This window comes from Vombatus ursinus, unplaced genomic scaffold (genome assembly GCF_900497805.2).
Source record: "Vombatus ursinus unplaced genomic scaffold, bare-nosed wombat genome assembly UNPS02009994.1, whole genome shotgun sequence".
NCBI classification, from domain to species: domain Eukaryota; kingdom Metazoa; phylum Chordata; class Mammalia; order Diprotodontia; family Vombatidae; genus Vombatus; species Vombatus ursinus.
The window spans coordinates 3,540,717-3,555,054 of NW_020949772.1; the positions used below are offsets into that span (position 1 = coordinate 3,540,717).

Genomic DNA, 14,338 nt, shown 5'->3' on the forward strand with positions numbered 1-14,338 from the left:
ACACACACACACACACACACACACACACACACACACACACACACACAAAAGAGAAGAACATAGATTAGTAGGCATGGGTGCTAAATGAGGGTTTCTTAGCTGAGAAGTTCCCTGACCTTTATCCCTGCCTTGCAATTTAAAAAAAAAAAATTATATATATCAGGAAAGTCATTTGCTTATTCCAAATAGAAAATTACCAACTATTCGATAGTTTTCATTCCTAGAATTAGATAATGAACCACATTTCCTCTGCCATCTTCTCCATGCCTCCCTACTGGAGAGGTCATTTGTCACATTCTCTAGACCCCCTACTCAAGCTCTGCTTTCTCCCCCCCACTCCCCACCTCCCGACCCAGGCATGCTAGACATCACAAGTACCAGGATAAAAGTCATTTTCAATATTTTCCAAATTGCTGGTAAAGACGTGTTTGGGGAAGTGATTTCCTGCTTTTCAAGGCTTAATTACATGGTGAGTGAAGCCTTCATTTCAATGTTGAATTAGAAAACACCATAGCACAATGAACAGCAGAATGCCTAATGCAAATCTGAAACGTTTTTTCCCATCAGCCTCTTCACTGATGCCTCCCCACACGGACCACCTGGAGACATTTTGCTGGCCATTAAGTTTTATTCTGTCTCCTCCTCCACAGAGCCATTCCTCTAACGATCCTGTTAGCCGCGCCTCCATCTATACCTCTGTGTGGAGGAAGTTGGATAAATTACCCCAGATGAGCACCTACTAGGGTCCCTAGCTTGCGGGTCTTTGGCTAACACCACCAAATTATGAGAACTGATGAAATGTTTCAGGATCTGCCCCTCGAGAGTATCACAGATGAGAAAGGATTTCAGCAAGTTCACAGAATCTCGGGGTGAAAAAGACATCAAAGGCCATCTAATCCAACCTTTTCATTTTACAGAAAAGGAAACTGAGTCCCAGTGAGGTTAAGCAATTTTCCCAAGGATCATAGGAACAGAGACCGGAACTAGAAGTGACCTTAGAGGTCATCCAGTCCAGCCCCTTCATTTTACAGAAAAGGAAACTGAGTCTCATGGAGTCTTTAAGTGATTTGCCCAAAATCATGCATGTAATAAGCATCAGATGTGGGATTTGGACTTGGTTCCTTTTGACTCCAGAGTCAGTGTTCTTTATACTGTACTACACTGCCTCCCTACCCCATCACTGAACAAGAATCTGCTCTGTGACACCCCTGTCAAGCCATCGATCAGTGGATAACCTACTGCGTACCCTATCTGTGCCTAAAGCTCTCCAGTAGGGGATGGGGGGAACCCACCCTTATGTTGTCAGTCAACAAACATCGAGTGCTTATTATATGCCAGGAGTTGTGCTAAGATCTGGGGATACAAAGAACAGAAAAAGCTCAGTCCCTGCCCTCAAGGAGCTCACATTCTAATGGAGGAGATGACATGTAAATTACAGGATGTATGTGAGACATATCACAGGAGATGGAAGGGAATTCAGAATGAAGGCCCAAGCCTAAGGCTACCGCTTTGCAATTTTTACCCTCTGGTCTGAGTACAAAAGAGGGCACCATAGTATGTAGAGCACTGAGCCTAGAGTCAGGAAGACTCATCTTCTTGGGTTCAAATCCAGCTTCCAACACTTACTAGCTGGGTAACCCTGGGTGAGTGACTTCACCCCGTTTGCCTCAGTTTCCTCATCTATAAAACGAGCTAGAGAGGCAAATGCAAACCACTCCAGTATCTTTGCCAAGAAAACCCCAAAAAAGGGCCATGAAGAGTTGAATATGACTGAAAATTACTGCACAACAACTGAATATAAATCAGAACAAGTCTAATACCTTTTCCCTATGACAACTCTTCAGATATTTGAAGTCAGCCTACATACGTCCCACCCAGAGAAGAAGCATCTCTTCTCTGAGATAAATTAGCATGTCCAGTTCCTTCTGCCAAACCTCATGTGGCACAGATTAGTGGCCCTTCCCTTACTAAAATTGTTGTTGTTCAGTTGTGTCTGACTCTTTATGACCCCGTGGATCCTAGCACACCAACACAGGTTTTCTGTTGGCAAAGCTACTAGAGTGGTTTGCCCATTTCCTTCTCCAACTTATTTTACAGATGAGGAAACTGAGGCAAACAATGTTAAGTGATTTGCCCAAGGTCACACAGCTAGTAAGTGTCTGAAGCCAGATTTAAACTCAGGCCTTCCTGACTCCAGACCCAGCACTCTGGCCATTGACCCACCTAGCTGCCTCCATTTTCTAAAACAGAACATCCAGAATTAAAAACAGAGTATTCTAGTTGTGGTCCAACCAGGGCAAAGAGCAGCAGGGTGATCTTGACCTTCCTTCTGGACCTCATCCACAGATACAGAGTTGGAAAGGATGTCCAAATCCCTCTAGTGACCTCCCATTTCACCCTACACACACATACACACACATTTTTTATAGATGAACCCAGACCTATGGGGATGTTAAGTGCCTTGCCAAAGTCTCACAGGTAATAAGCATCAGAGGTGAGATTTGAACCCATTTCTTCTGACTCCAGAACCAGGACTCTTTCCCTTGTTCCATATTGCCTCTTTAATGGAGGCTAAGATCTCAGTAGCTTTTTTTTGGCTACCATGTCACACTGTTAATAATCCTCAAAAAACCTCTAGGTCTTTTTCATACAAAATCTTGTCTAGCCATAACAAAAACAGTGTAATAATTGTAATTATTATAAGTAGCATTTATGTAGCACTTTAAAGTGGTTTACAAATATTATCTCATTTGATGCTCACAACCCTGGGAAGTAATTGCTATTATTAACCCGCATTTTACAGTTGAGGAAACTGAGTCAGGCAGAAGTTAACTTGACCCAGGGTCACACAGTTGGTAAGTGTCTGGGCCAGGATTTGAACTCAGATCTTCCTGACTCCAGGACAACCTCTCTGTCCACTGTACCTCCTGTACCATCCAACTGTAGGTTGTAAGAGTGGAAAAGAGAACTAGATTTTAAATCAAAAAATACCTCGACCACTAACTACTGGTGTACTTTTGGGGAATTTGCTTCACATCTCCAGCCTCAGTTTCCTCATCTGTACAGTGAAGGCTAAATGGCTTCGAGATCCCCTTCGGCTCTCTTGCACTTCGGATGTTTATTTCGGGAACCCAAGGGTAAAATATTGCCCCTCCCTCTCCCTATTCTATTCTACTGTTGATAGATTTGGCCCCACAATCTTGCCAGTCTTCTCCAAGCCTTCACCAAGAGCACCTCAAAAGTCATAGTTCCAATTCCCACCAACTTAAATAAACTAATAAGAGTTGTCATTTCTACAGCACTTTCAGATTTGCAAAGGGTCCTTTGGTCCTTACCACAGCCTGCTGAGAGATCCACAGATAGGAAATCAGACTGGATTTCACTTGTATCAAGAACTCCCAAATGAGGAACTCCCTCTACCAGTGTAGGTTGGCACCTCCTGTACAACTTAGAGACTCATTGTTGCCTAAACCACTGAGCAATTAAGTCACTTGCTCAGGGTCATGTAACTATGGGTCAGAAGCAAGACATGAACCCTGTCTTTGAGGCCAGTTCTCTATCTACTATACCACACTGAAATAGAAACCACAGGAATTTTTGTACCCATTTTCACAGATGAAAAAACTAAGATTCAGAAAGATTTAATAATTGGTTCAGGGTCACCAAGTTCTCCAAGTTAAGCCATCACTTCTGCATCACCAAACTGCTTTATGGGGAAAGACTAAGCCATCCATCAAAAGGCAGGCTTGTGTGTGTGTGGATGCGTGGATGTGTGTGCACGTGGTTTTATACAAGCCAGATGTTCTATGCCTCCAAAAGCTATTTTACCCTGATTTATGGTGATCAGTTTCACTCAAAACTGTCTATGATTCTGAATGGGGAAACAAAATACATCCTTGGCAATTACCTAACCTCAAGTTTCATTACTGACAGTGAGCTCAGTGGTTTAAAGACTAGATAATGTACACCCAGCAAAAATGTGCATGTGTAGAGGTAGTGGACATCAAGGGTGTTTAACCTTTTTTGTATCCTGGCACCTTTTGGCACTCTGGTAAACTTTATGGACCCTTTCTCTGAATTACATTTTAAATGCATAAACAGCACACAGTATTTCAAAGGAAAACTAATTTAATGAAACTGTTGTCAAAATATTAAAATAAGTCCACTAGCCCCAGGTTAAGGATTTTTGGTCACCAACATTTTCCTAACAAGATCACCAACCCCAGGTTAAAGACCCTCTGGACATCAACATTTTCCTAACAAGTTCACTGAACCCAAGTTAAGAAACCTTAGTTATCAACATTTTCCTAACAAGATCAGCGACCCCAGGTTAAAGACCTCTGGACATCAACATTTTCCTAACAAGTTCACTAAACCCAAATTAAGAAACCTTAGTTATCAACATTTTCCTAACAAGATCATCAGCCCCTGGCTAAGAACCACATTTTCCTGACAAGTTCATGTGGCCTCAGGTTCAGAATACCATTTTCCTAAAGCTAGAGAGTATCCACAAAGATGGTGGGGAGCCTTGAGCTTATACATAAATGGATTAGTTGAAGGACCTTAGCTTCTGTGCCGTGATGGGAAGAACATTGGGTTTGAAGGCAGGGGACCTAGGTTCAAATATCAGTCTGTACCTGTATGACCTTGGACAAATCACTTAACCTCACTGTGGCTCTGATTCCTTATCTGCAAAATGAGGGGGTTGGACTGCAAACCCCTTAGGTTCCTTCTGTCTCCAAATCCATGATTCTATGTTTAGCCTGGAAAAGAAAAGGGTTAAGGGGTCATAAATGTCATCTTCAAGTAAAAGCCCATCATTCAGAAGAGGGATTTGCCTTCTTCTTCTTGGACCCAGAGGGCAGAACTAGCTGACATAGGAAAAAGTTACAAAGAAATCAATTTAGACTTGATATCTGAAAGAATTTCCTGGTATGCAGAGTTATGCAAATGTGGGATGAATTACCTAGGAAGGCAGATGCATGACCACTCATTGATAATATTGTAGAATGTATTTCTGCTCAGGTATAGGTTGGACTACATGACCATTGAGGTTTCTTCCAATAGCTAGGGCAACTAGGTTGCACAGTAGATAGAGCGCTGAAATCAGGAAGACCTAAATTCAAATCTGGCCTCAGACACTTGCTGTATGACCCTGGGCAAGTCACTTAACCTCGATCTACCTCAATTTCCTACTCTGTCAAATGGAAATGATAATATTACCTACCTTCCAGAGTTGTTGTAAAGATTAAATGAAATAATATTTATAAAGTGCTTAGCACAGTGCATGGCACATATTAGGTGCTATGCTAGCTATCATCATCATCATCATCATCATCATTATCATCATCACCATCACTATCATCATCATCATTCCAACCTGAAAAGTCTGTGATTCTGTAACTAATCTCTTGCCCTACTGACCTCAAGAAGATGTGTTGAGGCTAACATACAAATTGTGAAAGCAACACTGATAAAAAAAACATAGTGTTCCATAACTTCAAGGCTTTATCATTATTTGAAATAACAGAGTAATCTCAAAGCCAAGTAACACCGCAATGATGATGGGCTCTGTTCAATTTCAGCTTCCCGTGGGTCCTGGGAAGCTTAGGAAAAAAAAAAAAGAAATAAGCCTAGAGCATACCAGTACACCCTCGGCTGCCGGTATTTTCTTTCCGATCTTTCAGAATTACTCTAATTTTGATCAAATTCTATCTTTTTCTCCCCTTGCCCACAGACACCTCAAATACAGATTTCTCAGAGTACAAGTCAGAAGTAAACTTCCCTTCAGGGAGAAAACAAAAAAAAAATGAGGGCATGTATTACAATTTAAATGATGACTTTCACTTCTAACACCCCATATTATATAACTATCAAAGTCTATGTGGGCCCCACTTTAAAGATTATTTTTGGATTCTGATAATATGTTATCCGTAGGGCAGTATATAATTTCAAAGTTGAGTTACCCACCTGCTTACTCCTCTAGAATGCAAAGGAAAGTCATTTTAAGTAGAAGAGCCTTTGGAGAAAGTCAATAAAAATTCAGTTTGACTCAAGGCAGTATCTTTTTTGGTAGTTTCAGTACTCCTCGGTAGTTTCTCTAGGTTTTAGAGAAGAGAAAATTTAATAAGGAAAAATGTAAAGTTCTGAGCTTGGGTTCAAAAAATCAATGCCACAATTATAAGATGTAACTAAATAGTACTTCATGCAAAAAGAGGGGTAGAGGATTAATAAAAATGCAAGTTGCTTGACTATCAACAGTATAAACTGACCCTGAAAAAGTTAATGAGGGAGATGGCAATCTCATTGTATTCTGCCCTCATCAGACCATCTCTAGAGAGTTCTGTTTAGTTCTGGATACTCTATTTTTAATTTTTTTTTAATTCTTATTGATATTTATCATGACCTTCATTTCAGAATCTACCTCTCTTCTTCCTCTACTCAGAGAATCATCCCTGTAACAAGAACTAAAAAAGAAAGCCTCAAAAATGAGTTCAGTAAAGCTAACCAGCCTATGAATGAAATCTGACAGGATGTACAATTTTCCACACCCATAGTTCTCCATTTCTGAAAAGAAAGGAGGGAGAGGTACATTCTTCATCTCCTCTTTGGGGCCAAGTTTGGCCAATATAATTAAGGATGCCACATTTTAGGAAGGATGTAGACAGGATAGAACATATCCAGAAGAGGACATTCAAGATGCGGAAAAGATTCATGACCATCCTGTATGCAGATAACTGAAAAGAATTAATATCTCTTAATTAAGAGATATTCATCCTGGGAGAAGAAAATTCAGAGGGAGCATGATGGCTGTCTTCAAGTATTCCCTCCAACATGGAGGAGGGAAAGGGAAGGGTATAAACATTTGTATAGCACCTACTGTATGCCAGGCACTGTACTAAATGCCCTTTTACTAATATTATCTCATGTGATCCTCACAACAACCCTGCAAGGTAGGGGCTGTTTATTATCCTCATTTTACAGTTAAAGAAACTGAGGCAGACAGAGGTAAAGTGACTTACCCAGGGCCACACAGCTAGTACATGTCTGAGGCTAGATTTGAATTCAGGTTTTTCTGACTCCAGAACTTGCTCTCTGTGCATTGAATCATCTAGCTGCCTCCATCCAGGAGGGATTAGGATTGTCCTGCTTGGTCCAGGAAGGCAAAATCAAGAATAATGAAAAGGAGCTAGATGGAGAGGCAGATGTCAAGAAAAAAAAGGGGCTCTGAATAATCAGAGCTACCCCAATGTGAAATGGGCTGCCTGGGAAGTTGGTCACTCTTCCCTTAAGAGATATATTCAAGCAGAAAGTGGGAGGCTCCTTGTCAGCAATGCAATATAGTGAAGATTCCTATACAGATTCAAGTTAGTGGATCTGATGACTTACGGGGCCCCTTCTACTGAGACTGTTTAAAAAAAAACTATTGTAGAGAATTCTCAGGGATCATTCAAACAGACTACATAACTAGTCCCCTAAGAGAGTCCAAAGTTAGCCATCAGGTACATACCATCTCTCTGCTCAAGGAAGGATGCTGACCAGTGGATGCCAAGGCTAGGTCTCAGCTTTTCTGGGTCAAGTGCACTGATGTCACTAGCAGAGAGAAGGTGGGGAGAAAGTAGGTACTGAGCCTCTCTGCTGGCCGTGACCTTCAAACAGATGGCCGCTAGCAACAAAGAGATGGCCGTTGTCTATTTTAAGGTCAGCAGAGCAAATGAAAAACATGAAATATGCCCTTTATAGGTAATGTCCTTTGGGAGTGGGAGGGAAGAGAAGAGCTTCATCTTCTTTCTGGAATGTTCATCTGAACACAGTACTTCACAGTTGCACAGAGGCATCTCTATATATAAGCACCTTTGTTGTATGTACTTTTTAAAGTACACACTTTTTTATCACAAGAAAAGGGAATGTCATATCCTGAGACCTGGAAGGCATTTGTGTTGTAATGGAAAGATTCCTGGACTTGGAGCCAGAAGGCCTGGGGCAGATCCTTAATGTGTAGCCTTAACAAGTCACAATTTTTCCAGATCTTTGCTTCCCCATCTGTGATATGGGTATAATGATTCTCCACAGGCATGTCGTGAGGATAAAACAGGGCAGTGACTGTAAAGCATTATATAACACTAAAGTCCTATATATCAATGCATCAAATATCTATGATTATGTGCCTGCCATATGCAAGGCACTGATCACACAAATAATAATAATAAAAAAAACCCAGTCTCTGCCCACTAGGAGCTAACGTGCTACTGGGGGGGCAAGGTGGTATGTGACTTATGCGTAAAGAAATAAATACATCTGAAGTAAATCTCATTTGGAGAGAGAGAGACAGAGACAGAGAGGGTGGTAGGGTGGGGCTAACAACTGGGAGGGGGTGAATCATGGAAGGCTTCACAGAGGAGGTGACACCTGGACTGAGCCTTGAAGAGGATTTTCACTGGTGGTGTGTGGAGGAAGTACACCAGGAAGTACTTGGAGAAACAGTGGCAGGCTTGGGCAGAGCAATGTGGCTACAAACTGAGACACTGAGATAACCAAAGTTCCCACTATGGGATGCTCCACTGAACCCCCAAAACAAGAAACCCCTCTTCTTGTTCATATATCTGTGCACATAGTCCCATCTAGGACCATATGGGAAGGGCCAGTTGGGGTTGGGGTGGCAGGGCTGGTGTCAAGGACCATTGACTCAGAGTCCTGCAACTCTATGTGAAAGAGAAAGAGCTGATCAATCATGTGGTATTAAGGACCCAGCTACCACTGACTTTGTAACACAGAAGTTTTACTACCAAGGCTTTGGATGTAGACCGGGCCAAAATCCTCAGGCAACCTAGAGTACAGTCTAATGTACAACACTCTCCGAATGAATACAGCACTTACCACACACAAAGGAGATAACAAGAAATATGGGGAAAGCCAGTTAGCAGCTCCCCCAAAATGCACTTACTTTTCTGCCACACTGACAACCCAGCCAGCTTTCTTATTCTCCCTTGAAAAAACTCAGCCTTACTGTCAAAGGATGATGTCCAATAGAGGACTCAGCAGCCTAGAACCCTGGGCTAACACGATCATAATGATGATGATAGCAGGTCACTTTTCTTTTGTGCTTCAGTATTTGGAAAGCTTTTTTCCTATGTTAGCCCATCTTGTTTCATCCTTACAACAACCCTGAGAAATAGATGTTATTATATCTATTTTATAAATAGGGAAATGGAGGCTCAGAGAGGATGTCATCATCATCAACAAACATTTATTAAGTGCCTTCAGTGTGCCAAGCATTGTGGAGACAAAGAAAGGCAAAAACACAGTCCTTGCCCTCAAGGACTTCACATATTCTAATGGGTAAAACAACAGATAAAGAGTTGTGTACAGGATATATACAGTATAATAAGGCAGCTAGGGTGGTGTGGTGAATAGAACACTGGGCCTAGAATCAGGAAGACTCATTTTCCAGAGTTTAACTCTGGGCTCAGACACTTCCTACCTGTGTAACTCTGGACAAGTCATTTAATCCTGTTTGCCTCAGTTTCCTTATCCATAAAATGAGCTGGAGAAGGAAATGGCAAACCACTCCAGCATCTCTGCCAAGAAAACCCCAATTTGGGTCACAAGAGTTGGATACAACTGAACGACTGAACAGTACAATACAAAATAAAGATAACAGCACTCATCCTACAGGGTGAATGTAACGAATGGGGATGGAATTAGGTAATATAGGCAAAGAGCTAATCTGACCCTAACCTTCCGAGCCTCAATTTCCTCACCTGCAAAATGAGCCGGCTAGACTCAAATAGGCTTTAATGTCACTTCCAGCTCAGAATCTATGATCCCATGTGAACCAGAAAGATGAGAGGTCACAAAACCAGGCCAAACTAGAATTGGCTGCAGGGGCTAGAGAAGAAAAGCTTTGGTGGGAATGTGATTATTGTATTCACATATTGGAAGGATTGTCCTGAGGAAGAAGGCTTAAATTTTTTTCTGTTTGGCCCTGGGTGGGGAGAAGGAGGAACAGGAGGAGGAGGAGGAGGAGGCAAAGGATAGAACTGAAAGCAATGAGCAGAAGGTGCAGAAAGGCAGATAGAGGCCTGATGTCAGGAAGGACTGCCCAGTCATCAGAGCTTTCCCTCCCAAACTGCTCCCCCTTCATCTGAGGCCGGCTGACCAACTTTGTGGAATGTTGTAGGAGGGTGATTCTTGGTTGGGTACAAGTAGGCTAGATGGTTGCTGAGCTCCCTTCCCACTCAGAAAGCCTTTGAAAGGCAGGCTTGGAGTCTGGGGTTTCTTTTCAAAGCGGCAGCTATTACACCCTATGCTTCCACCAATTCAGGTGGGCCCTGGTTACTCACATGGCCGGCTCTATCACTGCATAATAATTACATAAGTGTTTATCTCTAATTCCTTCTTGATTCCTGAATGCATTAGCACCTCACCAGAGCTCTGCTTAATTACAACTGTAACCTGTTAATAGTGTTTCTTTGTTGTCTGAAGGAATCTTCTTATCCAGCTCAGGCTAAATTAAAATTTAATACAACATCAGGTTGCCACAGAACTAGCAAGCAAATGACAGCTGTTTAATTAAAACCTAAACCTGATTAGATGGCCCTGCTGAGAGAAATACTCTAGAGGAAGAGGATGAAACTATTCAAACTCAAGTCCACAAGAATGGCTTTATTTAAATATGAATAACCCTCTGTTGAAGTCTGTGTAGGGCCAGCTCCCTACTAGAAACAAAAACTCCTGGAATCTCACAGCTGGAAGAAACCTCCAAGGCCACAGAGCTCTACCTGTAGACTCAAAAAGATTTTCATTTTCAAGGCAGCAAAGCATAATAGTTTATATAGAGTGTCAGAGGCTCTGAATAGGGGATTGTTAGCATGAGCATTTATTCCTCAAAAATAGGCAAACACTACAAATCCAGGCTTAATTTATTTTTTCATTGATTGTTTAGACTTAAGAAAGTGATGGGGAAAATGTTAATAATGTAACTTAAGCTTAAAAGTCTGTCATGTTTATGATTATTTTTTTTTCTGGAAAGCTAACATTTACCAGCACACCCCTTGGCTATAAAAAATGATGGAGGATGATTTTAGAGAAACTTGGGAAGATTTGTGTGAACTGATGAAGAGTGAAGAGAACAGAACCAGGAAAACGGTTTATGCAGTAGCAACAACAATGTAAAGACAAACAACTTTGAAACACTTAAGAACTGTGATCAACCACTACTCTTGAGGACCCATAATGAAACATGCTGCCCATGCACTGACAGGGAGGTAATGGACTCAGGTTGCAGACTGAGACGTATTTTTTTGGAGCTGACCAAATTAGGGATTTGTTTTACTTCACTGTTTGTTACGAGAATTTTGTTTTTCTTTTCTTTTTCCGCTAGGGAGGGAAAAAAATAAGAAGATAAATAAATAAATAAGAGGGAAAAATAGATTTATGTTGACTTTAAATTATTTAAATTTAAATTAATTTTACATTTATTAATAATTAAATTTATATTTAGATTGAAAGATGTAAATTAACTTTAAAATAAAATTAATTTTTTAAAGTACTATAGAAATGGGAGCTTATTATTACTGGAGAATCAGAATGGTGTAGTAGATAGAGTGCTGAAGGACTCATGACCTAGGTTCAAATCTTGCCTCAAACACTTAATTAGTCGCATGACCCTTGGCAAGTTATTTAACCTCTTCTGTTTTTGTAGCTCAGTTGTTTCAATCATGTCCAACTCTTGGTGACTCTGTTTGGGATTTTCTTGGCAAAGACACTGGAGTGGTTTGCCATTTCCTTTTCCAGCCCATTTTATAGATGGGAAAACTGAGACAAAACAGGAGGATTGCCTGGGGTCACACAGCTAGTGAGTGTCTGAAGCTGGATTTGAAATCAGGAAGATAATCTCTTCTATATCTTTAAAATGAAGGGGTTTGAAATTGATGACCTCTAAGTTTCTTTCCAGTTCTAAATCTATGATCCTATAATTGTTATAACAGAACCCAGCCAGGAGCCATGCAACTTCTTCTGAAAGACCTCTAGTGAAAAGGAAGCCACAACCTTTCCAGGGAGCCCATTCCACTTCTTTTTCTTGCTGTTGTACTTCAGATGTTTCTGTCACATCCTACTCTTTGTGACCCCATTTGGGGTTTTTTTGGCAGAGACACTGGAGTGGTTTACCATTTCCCTCTCCAGCTCATTTTACAGATGAGGAAACTGAGACAAACAGGGTGAAGTGACTAGTCCAGGGTCACGCAGCTAGTAAGTGTCTTAATAAATTTTTAATAAATGCTGATTAATTAAATTCTCCAAATATTTATCAAGCTCCTCCTTTGTGCAAACACCTATGCTAGGTACTAAGTGACATATGAAGTTCAGATAAGACATTGTCTTTGAGGCTGTAAAGATTTTTTTAGGAAAAAAAGAAAAATCATTCCCCTAAAGGAGCTTACATTCTACTGGGAGAAAATAATATGAACTCCAAGAAGTAAATGCCAAATAAATACAGAGTAATAGGAAGCATTAGGAAAGGACTTGCGAGGAGCTGGAAGTTGAGCCCAGAAGAGAACTAAAATTTCTTTTTCCTTTATTGAGGGAGGGGAGGAGGAGAGGCAATCGGGGTTAAATCACTTGCTCAGGGTCGTATATGTAGTAACTGTTTGAGGCCACATTTGAACTCAAGTCCTCCTGAGTCCAGGGCCAGTGCTCTATCTACTGTGCCATCTCGCTGCCCCTGAGAATCAGGATTTCTAAGACAGAAAGATAAGTTCATTCCAAGTATGGGTGAGATTCTGTGCAAAAGCCCAGAGATGAGAGACCACTTGGAGAATAGCAAGTCAGCAAGTTTGTCTGGAATGTAGATGATGTGAAGAAGAGCAGAGGGTCCAACTCAACTAGAAATTGATATGATTGCATATCGACTTAGAAAGTCATAAATTAACATTAGCTGTGATGTATTATATTTTTCTTTATTTTGTGAGACATTTCCCAATGACATTTTCATGTGATTCAGGCTATACTAAGGAGTTTTGCTGGTGCGTGTGGCCCCAGGCACTGCAAATATGACAACTTTGAAGAATAATGGTAAATTAGCTTCACAAAGGGAGACTCACCAAATTGTGAAGGGCTTTCAATGCCCAGCAGAGGAGTGTGTATGGAACCCTACCAGCAAAAGGGAGCCTCTAAAGCTTCTTGAGCAGCAGAGTAGCGTGGTCAGACCCATGTGCATCAGGAATGTGAATCTGGCAGGTTAGTGGAAGATGAAAGAGATGGGACATATGGTGAGGCAACCATTCATATAAAAGACGCAGGGGTCTTAGTGGACTGCAAACTCGGTATGAATCATCCATGTGGCATTGGAGCCAAAGATTCTAATGGGAACTTTGGTTCCATTGATATAAGTTCCTTGAGGGAAGGAGCTATTCCATTTTTATCTCAAGTATCACCAGAAGGCCACATGCCTTCCACATGGTAAGCTCATAATAAATACTTGTTGAATAGAATTGAGAAACATAATGTCTGAACCAACAGAGGTGATAAAAAAAAAAAAACATTTGGGGCAGCTGGATTACACAGTGGATAGAGCACCTGGTCCTGGAGTTAGGAGGACCTGAGTTCAAATCTTGCCTCAGACACTTGACACTTACTAGCTGTGTGGCCTTGGGCAAGTCACTTAACCCCACTGCCTAGCCAAAAAAAAAAGAAAGAAAGAAACAGTTAAAAAAAAACCACTCTCCTCTGCCCCAGTTATATGAGTATTGTGTCTGATTCTTGGCCTCACATTTTAGGATGCATGACATCAAGTTCTCACCCATTCAGAGATGGGACAGGAACATAAAATAGGCCCCTGAAAAGATTATTCAAAGGAATTAGGAGAAGAGAAGATTTAGGGCTTATTTAATATTGGCTGGTGGGAAAACGTTTCTCTTGGTGGTTTTTCTTGGACTGAGAAGCCAGAATTCAGAACTGTAGAGAGGTAGATTTCAGTTCAACTTTTGAAAAGGCATTATCTCAATCATAAGATCTGTCCAAAAGGAAAATGGTCAGTCTAACTTGGGAGGAAGCAAGTTCTCTATCACTATTAATCTACAAGCATTTAAGTGACTACTATGTTCCAAGCACTATGCTGGGCTCTGGGGCTACAAGAATAAAAGGAAAGATGGAAGGAAGGAAGGAAGGAAGGAAGGAAGGAAGGAAGGAAGGAAGGAAAGAAAGAAGGAAGGAAGGAAGGAAGGAAGGAAGGAAGAAAGAAAGAAAGAAAGAAAGAAAGAAAGAAAGAAAGAAAGAAAGAAAGAAAGAAAGAAAGAAAGAAAGAAAGAAAGAAAGAAAGAAAGAAAGAAAGAAAGAA

The 14,338-nt window shown here is 41.0% G+C and overlaps 1 protein-coding gene across 1 annotated transcript in view; it reads right to left on the reverse strand.

Moving 5' to 3' along the window:
• The window catches only part of TMEM132B (transmembrane protein 132B), a 650,066-nt gene that overhangs the window by 122,965 nt on the left and 512,763 nt on the right, over nt 1–14,338 (reverse strand). The window lies entirely within an intron of this gene.